This window comes from Echeneis naucrates, chromosome 20 (genome assembly GCF_900963305.1).
Source record: "Echeneis naucrates chromosome 20, fEcheNa1.1, whole genome shotgun sequence".
In the NCBI taxonomy this organism is placed as follows: domain Eukaryota; kingdom Metazoa; phylum Chordata; class Actinopteri; order Carangiformes; family Echeneidae; genus Echeneis; species Echeneis naucrates.
Genome location: NC_042530.1, coordinates 15287820 through 15300760, shown reverse-complemented (window position 1 = coordinate 15300760; position 12941 = coordinate 15287820). Strand labels below are relative to the sequence as shown.

At 40.3% G+C, this 12941-nt stretch overlaps 1 protein-coding gene across 1 annotated transcript in view; it reads right to left on the bottom strand.

The window, feature by feature from the left end:
- mpp7a (MAGUK p55 scaffold protein 7a) overlaps positions 1-12294 on the bottom strand; it is a 123794-nt gene extending 111500 nt beyond the window's left edge. Inside the window, exon 1 of the mRNA XM_029529597.1 lies at positions 12099-12294. The gene's annotated coding sequence lies outside the window, so the exon portion shown is untranslated. The remainder of the gene's footprint in view (positions 1-12098) is intronic.
- Positions 12295-12941: the final 647 nt, after the last annotated feature.

The window sequence follows — 12941 nt, the reverse complement described above, 5'->3', positions numbered from 1 at the left end:
CAGCAGCCTGATAAGCACATGAAGAATAGAGTCAAAACCACGCCCTTCCATTACATCTCTCCATCTTCCCCATTGCTGATGCGCTCTCATCTCCACTCTCCTCCACATTCCTAGCACACAATGATACAGAACCAGCACTTCCTCCTCCACTCCACTTGAACGATAGCACTTTCCACCACAGCCCTTTTCTCATCCTGCTGACATAGTAGCCAGCAGAGTCACTGTCACTTTTGTTTAAAAGAAAAAAAAAGTCTTTATAATGGCATAAGCCAAGGATCTTCAACGTTTTCCAGGCCAAGGACCCCCATATTGCATAAAATTGTGTTTTATATTAAACTGGTCCTATTATGCCATATATAAATGCACCTTGTTATTGTGCATTCAATACTAAGATATCAAAATAATACAGAGGCTCATATATTCTTGTTTTTATTTTAAACAATTCAATTGCATGTAATCATGCATAAAATCTATTCAAATTGACATTTTTCATTTCTGGAGGGACAGGTGTTGTGAATGAACCTGTGCTCAGCTCGAAAGCGCTCTCGAGTGTTGCTGAATGTGTGCCACTGCTGACTGTTTTCTGCCTCCATTTATCTGTTCGCTACAATATGTTGGATTCATGTTAATGTATATCTAAAGACATCTAAATTTATGCAAAAAAAATTGTGGGAGGAGAATTTAAAAAAAAAAAAAAAAAAAAGTCTAATCAACCAACAATTTCGTGACCCCCCCGGCAGCACCTCTGCAGACCCCCTGTTGAAGACCTCAGGCGTAAGCTTCAAGTTCAATCTTTAAAGTGCTTGGTTACAGGGTCAGTAGAAGTGAGCATATCAGGAAAAGTTAGATGGCGCTACAATTACAAATCATCCAACATTCTTTCTTTGTTATGTGTTACAGGAACAGAAACTCTACAGACTGCAGCAAATAAAGAATACTGGTCTTGGCACTCTGGTGGCCAACATTTTACTTGGCTGAGTTGATGGCAGCATCAGTTTTTATTTGACCTCATTCATTGCAGGAGTCTTAAACTGGAACTACTCTTAGGCCTAAGTGGGAGTTGCAATGACTGCACAAATCAGGAGGTAACCATTACTTTCCTGATGCTATACAAACAACAAAATACTGCCACTTCAACAACACAGGAGAGGAACTTTATACCCTGTGACAACAAGAAGAAAAAGTAAACTCAAGTGATTTCATGCACACATTTTTAATCCACATTTCCCAGAACTCAAAGTGCAACTAGGGAGGCACTAGCACTGTAATACAATGATACTTCTTGGATGTTTCTGGATAACGTATTGTTGGAAATCCCCTCTTGCTTTGGCTGAGAAAGCAGAGATGTCTGTGAGTGAGTCAGTGGAGAAAAACCTGGCTGTTATCATCAGGGCAAATGAGGTAACAAAGATTGCAATGGATGTCTGACAATTCTGTTTTAAATGATTAAAATTTATCTGATGAGACTGTGACTGCAATAGACCAACAAATAGTGTACTCACACAGTGGTGTGACCGGGAGGGCTCATGCTAGCAGCGATAATCCTCATTTCTGTGAATGGTGCCCTCATTGAAAGGCTGTAATCCATCACTACACAACAACTCATTCATTTCTGCTCTTCACACTTGCAGCTGTCTGAATTACACATACCCACTAAAGCATTTTCCAGGCTTTACTAACCTTCACTGTTGGGATCAGTCATAAGTTGTGTGACATCCTGTGATAGCACGTCAAGTTGCTCCTCATTAGGACAAAAAATGAATAAATGTGGCTTTGCAGAAATGCAAATGTTATTATAAAGGAATGCAAATCCTGTTAAGAGATATTCAAACTTCCCAACAGCTCATCTCTTTCTCATCAGGGCTCCTTAACAAACACAGTGAATTGCTGTGTCAAAGAGGATGAACACCCGAGACAGAACAAGTAAGATTCAATACACTACTAGTTACGTTATTGCACGTCACATGAATCTACTCTCCTTGACATGCACATGATCTTTACTGTTGTGGGTAGTGTTAGCTTTGACCTTTGTAGGACATCTAAAGAAATGGACAAGGGTTTTCTTTTTTTTTTTTTTTTTTTTAAAAAAAGGAGCACATCCAAAGAGCTTAACTTAAAAAATAAATCTATTGATCAATATTTTAACTGGATGGAAATTCAGTCAGGGTCTGAAAAATACACATCTAGATTACCGCACGACCATGTGTCACTGACTAATGATGACACTATTTCCTCTGCAAAGATTTTGCCAATAAAGAAATGATCTCCAGGAAAGCTGACAGACAGCGTCCTTTTAAATACTGTACAATTGTGAATATCCTTTGTCTGCAGATCTTAACTCACAGCAGTACTTCTGCTGAGCAGTTTGCTCTCAGGTGTATGGTAAGTAAATGTTTTAACAACAGTTTCATCCTGTAAAGCAGTGTCTGTTACACAGCAGCCCACTGACACACAATACTCCTCTGTTCACTAGATGCCAAATGGTCCAGTCATCACCCTCCATGCCACCCCCCACATCCCTCCATTGCTATCTAACTCAGCCTTTCTGTATCTGTCTTTCCCTGACTCTGACAGAAGCTGTTGATGGTCAGTGAGATTAGCATCCAGCGTCTGAAGGGATGACTTCAAAATGGACAAAGAAAGAGTTTCTTTGTCTCTTTCTGGAGCCGACAATCCCAAAAGTAAGAAAGGAAGCCGAGTGGCTAGAGAAAGCATTGCAAGAGCTGTCACAATGACCAACTGTGAGAACCACAATATGAAACTAGTTTATGACGTACATAATATCACACCTCATGAAATACACATGTAAAAAATTTCATGGTTACATTTTCTTTTATATATAATTTTTGTTGACTTGCTTTGACTTCACAGAAAATTTGAAATAAAGTCAATATGTTAAGGTACTAAATCTTCGCTATAGATGCTATTTTCATTGCATTTATTAATTGCAAGAGTTTCAGTTTATAACCTTGATTGTTCTTTGCCTTTAACGAATCTGTTTATTTAAGATATTTTGGTGTAGAATATAGAGTCTTGCCTAGTCTGAGCCCCTTTTCCCCTTGCTATGTAGAGCCCCGGTCAAGAAGTACCATATGCTTTTCTACTGCACTTTATTTTTTTGTTTGTTTGTTTTTTATCAAAATTTCTGGTTATTGACAGCTATCAGGGCTGTTGTGATAGAATACACCTTTTTATACATTTATTTACATCATACCTTCTGTCCCTTCAGACCATGTGGCAATGAAGTCTCATCCTCTGAAGCTGAAAAATTAAGAACCGCTGATTAACAGTGAAACACTGTTTAATGAATAAGAGCATGGGCAGCACAGCGGCATAGTGATTAGAGCTGTTTCCCCACAATGAGAAGGTCGCAGGTTCAATTCCCAGGCTTGAGGCTTTTTTGTGCGGAGTTTGCATGTTCTGTTGCATGTCCGTGCTTACATAGGTTTCTTCCGGGTACTTCCATTTCCTCCCACCATCCCAAGACATGCATGTTTAAGTTAACTGGTGACTATAAATTGTCTGTAGGTCTGAGTGTGAGTGTGAGTGGTTGTTGGTCTCTGTCTGTCTCTCTGTACTCTGTGATGGACTGGTGACCTGTCCAGGGTACGCTTTCTCTCTTACTCCCTCTCTCTCTATATAGATAGATTCTTTCTTTCTTTCTTTCTTTCTTTCTTTATTTATTTATTTATAGGTAAAATGACATGGTTTAAACTTCTTCTTATGCAGTGCATAACTGTATATTGTCTGTGAGAGTCTATCCTATTCTGGATTGTTTATTGTGTTTTCCATGTTCTCGTTCTCTTGCAAGAACACAAACCAGGCCAGACCATCAAAATCACAGACCTATGTTGTAGTATGCACCATCAACAAACTCTGTGAACATACAAACCAAAGCCCAACTCCGCCCTGCAGTCCATCTATTCAAATCCAGACTGGCTCTACAGAGTACATGCCAGTACAGTCACCATCACTGGGAACAGAGTAAATGAGTCCAACACACACTGCCGTTATCAAAGCCTGACAATCCAAAAAAAAAAAATAAAACAACTATAAATATCGCACTTTAATTTCACTGGAGCCAAACAAGCCCTCCTCTAAAAATAATTTCCATAATGTCACTTAGCAATTAGTGGTGAGCTACAAGCTAAGTTAGCACTGAGGCTTGTGCTTTGATATGATGATACCATATGATAAGCAGCAGAGAATAATTACAGCTGTTAAATTTTTAAAGAAAGGGCAAAACAAATTATATCTATGGCAACATCAGGCTTAAATTATGGCAGCTACTCACACTGGTTCTGCGTTATCTGAGCAAACTTAAAACAGATTGTCAATGGTTTACTTTATATGGCAAAACATAAACAAAACATTATTACTTAAAAACGTAACAAAAAACTCAAACAGAAACATCAAGTAAATAAAACAACTTTTGAGAAGACCGAGTTCTGATGATGTGAAAGGCTGGGCACCTGAACATAACATGACTATTCACATATATTGGTATCAAGAGGGCTTAATATCCACTCAGCACTTAATCAGTTGCAATTAATAGACTAACCATAACTCACTGCACAATAGCTGCTAACAAAGATAATAAGTAATTAACTATTCATGGTTTTCACCAGTGGTATTCAAGGGATCTCTATCATCAAGGTTTCTGTTCAGTCAACACGATTCTGACTAAAATGGGTCCAGCAGTGGTTGCTAAAGTATTTGTTCTAATATGGATACTAGGCATGAATGCAGCAAGTGATGATGATACTAAATGCTAACTAAATGGTATTAGTATGGATGTAGCCAGCAGTAGTGCAGCAGAGCCTTGAATTAGGGCAGTGCATTACAAAGTGTTCAGTTGAGTGCTCAGTCCTTCTCCTAATGTCTGTAGGTGTGATGGGTTAACCACTCACTGCCACCAATCACATAAAAACTTTTTTTTTTTACCCAACCAACTCTGACAAAACATTATTACTCAATCAAATTTAATATAATGGTTTTACTAGAAAGGGGCCGCTTTAAACAAAAGTAACATCAAATATAGCATGGATAACTGATCTCCTTGTGTACCATCATTCAGATTCAAAGGTGTTTATCACACAGGCATCAAAGAGTGAAGTTGTAATAGGTAGTTGTGAAAGGGTTTTCAGTCAAATTGCTCTAATTTTACTCAATGGGCGAATAGGCACAGGCGGGGTTCTATATCGGTCTGAAAATGATTGGCCATCTGTCTGATGCACACACAAACATACACACAGAGGATTGAGAACAAGTTTTCACATTCAGACAAAAGTGTGCATTTACACACACAGACCTCCTTTTGACAATGACTACAATGTTGTTGAGTGAAGCTGAGGGAAAAATCTGGGGAGAGGAATTAACAGGCAAATGAAAATTCAGCCTCAGGAGGCCCAGAGGCAGAAGGAGGTAGCGGGAAACACAGCAACAAGTGTACACAGCTAAAACTGACACCAATTCAGACACCCCATGCACAAAGGGTGAATTCAGTCTGTGAAAGCCATTCCTGCTGTGTGTAAAGTGTCCTTGCTGACTGACAGAAAACAGGCAGCTAGAGAAAGCCCTCTCAAACTAATCAACGGTATTCTGACGGCCTCAAGGACAGCATAATAAACAACTCAGGGTTCATTCTTTCTTCCCCATCTCCTGCCACTCATCATATTAAGGCTTGGACTCCAGCTAGGTCATTGGTGATATCTACACGCTGAGTGAAGCATTACTTTATTGACATCAGCCATCCACTGAGCAAATGTGTCAAAGACACTACATTTATAAAGAGATTACAAAGCAAGAGAGAAGTAAGCAACAACTGACCAAAAGCATTTTCTCTCCTCTGCATTCATTCATTATTAGAATTCATATTATTTTGTTATTATTTATTTGTTATTTATGTATGATGTATGATGTTATTTAATTGTATTTATATTGCGATACTTAAAAATAGTATTCAAAGGCTGTACCATTTTGGAAGCCACTGCAATAGTTGGTGTTTAAATATGTTGAATACATGTCCTATACTACGGTGACCAGGTGAGAATGGGTAAAATTCAGGATGGGGGGGGTGCAGGTTGACTGTCATGACATGTCAGAAAAAACACAAAACAGTGACCACACACTCATACACTGTGCATATGTCAATTTAATGTAAACTTTCTGTCATTGCACCTTCTTCAGGCATACAAAAATACAACAATGTAAACAGGCCTTAATATGTAGAGGAAAAACCACTCAATCTGGCAACTCATACCTGCCTCACTAACAAACAGGCCTACTATATCAAAAAGAAAAAAAAAGGGGGAGCAGATTTTGAGGGCTGTCACCGTACATTTGACATAATAGCTCGCAGCAACCAAACGTATACTTCAACATTGAATGCTGAATTATAAACTATGATCTGAACTTGTTTACTATTTTAAAATCTGTAAACTGACCCATTAGCTAGTTCATGTAGAAAGTGAACTTTTCCAACAATGGCTGACTGCAACCTCCCATCACTCCATCTCGTGGCTGCCTGCGCTGCCCCTTCCCTCGCAGCTGCAACTTGAGCTCTCTTCATCGTCGGAGGGAGCTGGCTGCAGGACGACTCAACCACCATGATAGGCTTTTAACTGTTTTATCGGGAAATAAGTCCAGACTCTATTCTAGTGTGATTTCCGGGACAATTAGGGTAGGATTCGGGATTCGGAACAACTTCTTTTTAATTTCGGGACTGTCCCGAATTTTTTGGGACATCTGGTCAACCTATCCTATGCACTACTAAGACTACAGTCTTCAATCTGTTATCTTGAGGGGTCTGCGATCAGCATGTTGCTGACCTGTGGTGGACCCCCATCAAAAGCCACACTGGTTGGGCACAGGCATCTCCTGTATTTGTTGTTTTTTAGAGTAGATTTCACTCCCTATTTGAGGACATTTAGACTCCTTGTGGGAGAAAATTTTAGGCCCAGCATTTGGTTTTAGCCTTTGGTTATAACCAGCAGCACCTGTGATCTCTTTTTACAGCTGTGGTCAAATAAATGCATTAAATGTGTCAAGAAAGAAGTGGCAAGAACACAACCTATGGTATTTCAGAAGTTGTTTTTGAGCAGATTGTGGCAACATCAGTGTGCAATATGTTTGTTACGGCACAACTGTGCTCTTATTACCTTCAGTTTAATTACAGGCTATATCTAATATACCATAGTTAAGTTACTATCATCTTTAGAGATCAAGACCAGGAAGAGAGCCCAAGTCACACACACACACACACGGGTGTAAGGTAACTAAGCACCCAGAGCACGACTAACATCAACACAAGCTATGTGAATGTTGACCCCATGGGCCATCAATACAGCACCAGATACTCATCACTGACAGGTGACATAGATCCTCCTATGCTGATGTTGCAAACTTGTGGCTGTGGAGTCAAGTGGCAAAGAGGCAAAGATGGCAACTATTCATTTGTTCTTTGATGTCTTCATCATTCTGAAGAGTTCAAAAGTCAACTTTTATCACCACAAGCCCACTTCAGAAGCATACATGCTAAAGGTTTAGAGCTACACGCATTCCCTACACTTGCTGTGATTTTAATGGACAGGACCATAAACAAGTGCACACACTTTGGCCTATTTTGGTTCTGCTTGCATTAAGTGTGTTGAATTATTCATGGTGCTGCCATAAGGGGAATAGGAATAGTGATGCTAGGCAGGGGCCATGCATGGAAAGCCCTCATAAATAAAACAACATTTGACAAATAAGTTTCAAGTCAGTCATGTCTACAAACCTCCTTGCTCTGTAAAGCTACAGTCTTCACTGACTACTGATTGGTTTCGAACAAATTTGTTAGACAGCATACCTCCTCAACTGTGTAACATGGCCTTTGAAACAGTGCTTTAGCATTAGTAAGAGACATTTAATCTGCAAGTTTATGATCAAAGTATTTTGGATATACCGTATTCCCTCAACATTAGCTTGTTGTACGGTACACATTCCTTTAATCCCGCAGATTTTGAATGCAAACCACACTGTTAAGATACAGATGCATTTCTATAAGATTACTGTTACTTGATACTGGAGCATTACATTCGCTAACAGTGTCTTAAAATGTCCCCTTTATAAAACACCACACTTGCAGACCATTCGTGTCTAGACCTATACACATTAACACATAATGGTGTAACCATCCCCCTGAGGGATCACAGGCTTTTCCATACCCCGTGCTTTTATTAATTCTACTTAGTTTCTCTGCTTTCTCCATCAAAAGACAACCTGCACTGAGTCAAGAGGGCAGCATGCCTCCACAGTGAGCACAGCGTTTATGTACATGAGCTGGAATATAACAGAGCCAGCGTTGGTGTCTGATGGCTGACTTCTGCTGGGTGGGCTCATTCCAGCACAGCACTGCTGAGGCTTAGATGGTGCTGAGAGAAACCCTATACCTCTGTAGGGCAGGCAGGGGCAAAACAACACAGCATCACTACTGGTGATGCTTATCAACTGTGACCCTGCCAACTACATCACTTTAATCTCTCTGTCTGGGATCAGTAATATAGCAGGACGCCCACAAGTCCACTGCCGACTCAGAAAAGAGATTAGTGATGGAGAAGTAAGATGGTGATTATGTATGGGTTTTGTGAGCACTAGAATGAATGAAAAAGCACGTAATGAATGTAAGGGTGAATGAATGGAAAGACAGATGTGTCACTGGGGGTAAGGATAGTTGGTTGAACAGATGAATGAAATGTGTGTGATACTACTAAAAATGGATCTGGAACTGCTCGATAGACAAATCTGATACCATATTATGTGTGTAGTAATCTCAATGATTTATCATCCAGATAAAACTACAGTTTTCCTAGAAATCCTGGAAGTGCTTTTTCACTGATGTAAACAGTTGCTTACACAGGAAATTGCTACTGTAAGAATTTGTCTCTTGAAAATAGTGTAACCTAAGGTCTCATTTTCACAAAAAATAGACTGTTACACTGTGCATGGAAAGATGTTGACACCGACAGACACAGACAAGTCTGTTTGTCTGCTTTTGAAGTCCAAAAATATTTTGATCATTGACTCTTCAGACTTTATAACTGGATTAAGCTCCCACTACGACATCCTTGTATTCATATTTCATATGTTGCCAAGTTTAGCTATAGCTGGTAGTGAAATAGGTTCACCTCCATATGTCAGGAGGTAACATTCAGAGACCTGAGCTCAGAAAACGCTCAATACTTTATGAAGAAGCACTGGATTCATTACAAGTATTTAGAAAGGGCAGAGCAATATGACAACCTCCCTTTATACTATTTGACTGTTTCAATCTTTCTTCATTTCATTACCAGAATAGCTGCATTCCCTTAGTAACCTTTAGGATACTTGAATCTTGGGATTAATTGGACTGGGTGACTGTACTACTGAAATCACAGTTTCTCCCCAGACAACGCAACTTTCTGCAATTCCGAGTTAGCTGATTGTGATCCAAACTAATGCTTGGATTAAGAGTCTTAAGCCACTGTATCCTACTCTCCCTTAAGCTCAGAGAAAATAGCCTTGCTGCTGATGAGCAGTTATAGAGGCCAACTCTCGGCTTTGTCCCTGGCCGCAAACAGTGAAACGGCCTGCTGACAGGTTTCTCGTCAACACAAGCCAAGCAGTTGCAATGACAGTCTCAATCAGCAGGTTACTCATATTCATTCTGGAGGTTGAGCCCTGTGCACATAGCAGTTCCCACACCTCACTCCCCCTACCACACAACCCTCAACGCCACTAACAAAACCTTGGGAATGTGAGCTATGCAAAGCTGCAGCTCAGAGACACCTGTTCAGACATCCTACACAGGGCAAAGCCTCCTACGCTGTGCCTTGTCTTAGTCCCTGTATCCAACCCCACTTTGACATCAGCTGCCTCCATATACACACACTTAAGCACTCACTGTGCACAAAATCAGGAGGCAAATATCTGTTTCAGTTCACTTGTGAATATTTTCAGGAAGCAAGTTATTAGTACCTTGTATGTTATCTTCAAAGACTACTGGCATGTTCACGTATAAACTATGACAGACTTCTCACAGTGCTGAGCTGCTGACCTCAAAAACATAAACCAGAGATTAAGAACCTAAAATTTGTATAATAAAAGTCTCCTAAGAGCTCCCCTGCCCGGTAGGAACGTAGACTGAAAACCCTCCTTCCTTTTTCTAGCCAAGAATTAAAAGAAGAACTAGGCTATTCCCACTGAGAGCAAGAAGCTGGCCAAAACTGCAGACAGACTACTGAGGTTTCAGAGTTCACGCAGAGAAATGCCAGCTCTCTGGAGATTCCCCTCTGTGGCATTCAAATACAGGGAAAGAAAGGGCATACATCTACTGTCTCAATTTTTCTCACAATCACAGCACCATAACTGTGGCGGAGATGGGGAGCAAAGAAATTAGAATTGCACTCAGTCGAGCATACACCGCCAAGGCCAAGCAATGCAACATATCTGGATAATCCACACTTAAATCTGGTTTGCACTGAATAGCACAGAGTAGTATCATAGTACTATTGTCAATCTTTCTTTAAACAAGATTCAGTAACTGATGAATTTATATAAAAATGCCCAATGTCACAATGTGTCACAAAAAAAATTTAATGGGGTTAGGGTTAGGGCCCCTGGCCAATATTTTGTCCATCCAGGGTGGATTCAGATGTTTTCTCGGGCCAACATCAAACAACATATACCAGACCTCAGAGAGAAAAAAAATCTCATGGAAATCGACCTGGATCTACATCAATAATTATAGGATTCTCCCTTGGCCAATACCCTAGCAATCCACAAAGTTCGATTCCAGTACTTGTTGTATAATCATGCTAATAAATAAACACACACAAGTGAAAACAGGAATTTCTTGGTGTTAAGTGTTTTGAATGATTGAACATTATGTGACTACCTGACAAGCAATGTAAGAAATGTTATGTTGTTGAAGATATGTGCAAAATGACACAACAGATCTGAATCAAACACTTTGAATGTTATGTGCTGGTTTGTGGTGATTTAAATGATCTGTAAAGATGTTCCCTTAACTTCAAATAACACAAGCCAGCATAATTTTTTCTACAGCCCCACACTTCCTCCACTAAGTGATGGCTATGTGTGCATTCAATAAATATGTAGACTGTCACAAGGAATGCATGACTCAATGGAATGATACATAATCACATTTTCTTTTTGAAGAAATCATTTCTGACATCTTGAGCCTCTGAATTTTCACCGCATTAAGAAATGGATAATATTGCAGTCTATGGAAAGGTTATTAAAAACAACGCAAAGTAAAGATGCGCGATAGTGTGCTTAGCGGCATGAGTTAGCCTGTGGAAAAAAAAAAAAAATCTTGGAAGATGAGAAACACATGCTGCCCTTTGTCATTATAATATGAAAATTCAACGAATGCAAAACAAGTGAGTGAGCTTGGATGTGATGGAAGCCGGCCAAGTGCTGAGTCTCCTGCGGGCTGTCAGCTAAACTCAGAGGCTCGGCGATGTCAGTCTGTGACAAGCTCCGTGTCACCACACTTGACTGTGCGGGCACAGGGGCTTCGGGGCTCCGTGCCACTCCCGCCCCTCTGGCCAGGCTGCACGGGCACGCTGTACTTCCTGGACAGTCTCCGCAGTGCTGAGGGTGTGGGTGTTTGGTGAAAGTTGATCTGTTGTGTCACGAGGAAAAATGTACCGAATGGGGCTTGTGTAAATGTTAGCATACCTGCGCTATCATTTCATTTCGATCAGAAGTGGAAGATATGCGATCCCTGGAGGTCAAGGGAATGTCCAGGGAGAGCTTGTCAATTTAATCGTGTGTCATTACGGTAGCCTCACTGTAAACTGCAAGACCTCAGGTAGGATATAAGTCAAACATCGAGTAAGATCATTTGTTTAATTAGCGTAAAGTTGGCCTTCCTGTTGAGTAAAAATCTGTTTGAACAGGAAGACCGGCTGTGTTGACCTTACCTTATTCACTACACCACGTTGAAGCGCTGTATTTAATTATCTTTTCGAGTTTCATTTCAACATTTCCCCCTGGACCCGTCTTTTTGTTTGACTTTGAAAATAAGTTCATAGCTAGAAAAGAGTACTCACTTGGCATCGGAGGTCGGAGTTGAATGGTGTCGTGTTGGTCACGGTGTATAACTCCAACGTCTCCTTCGTGAACGAAACTTTTGTTTTTAGTCTCCGCTTTGAAAAAAAAAAAGTCGTGATCCCCCCAGTCTATCCTCATCTACTCATCGCCGCTTTCTGGGGCTGCTGCTGGAAACAACCTTTCAAAATGTTACGCCTCGGCTTGGCCACGGGACATATAAAGAGGTCTGTCAAGGCGCTGACTTGGAAACGGTGTTTCTGTTTGGGTGCAACGTTGGGGCGTCAGTGCAGGACAGCACGTCACTGATCCAAGATCTGCGGCGGACAAGCCTCTCAATAAACAGACCACCCACTTTGGCCGTTCATTGGTCAGCAGCTGTAAGGGTGTGGTCATGCCGTCAGTTTTCCATCTCCCATTGGCTACGAGCATTGTCAATCATCAGCTAACGCCTCCATCGTAAATACGCTTATCCTCTGAAGGAGAAAACAAAACAACCGCACCGTGACAGCTTCATTCTTCGTATCATCACAGTGTTTACAGATTTAAACAAATATTTATAACCAAGTGAAATTCACAAAACAACCACAGAATATTGTGAGTTTATAAAAAAAAATAAACAAATAAGAACTTATTTGCCTTCAGTTTGGATAGTCAATCTCAACATTAATTAGAACAATTCCAAATCAATTGAATTGACTACATGTATTCTTTTTGTGACAGATAGCCCTTAATTTAATTGTTTATTTTTTAGAACTGTCAACCTTTTTGTGTTAGCTACTAATTGGTAAAAATCTACATCGAGTTTCCCTGTTATCCCTGATCGATCAAATAAAATATAGCTT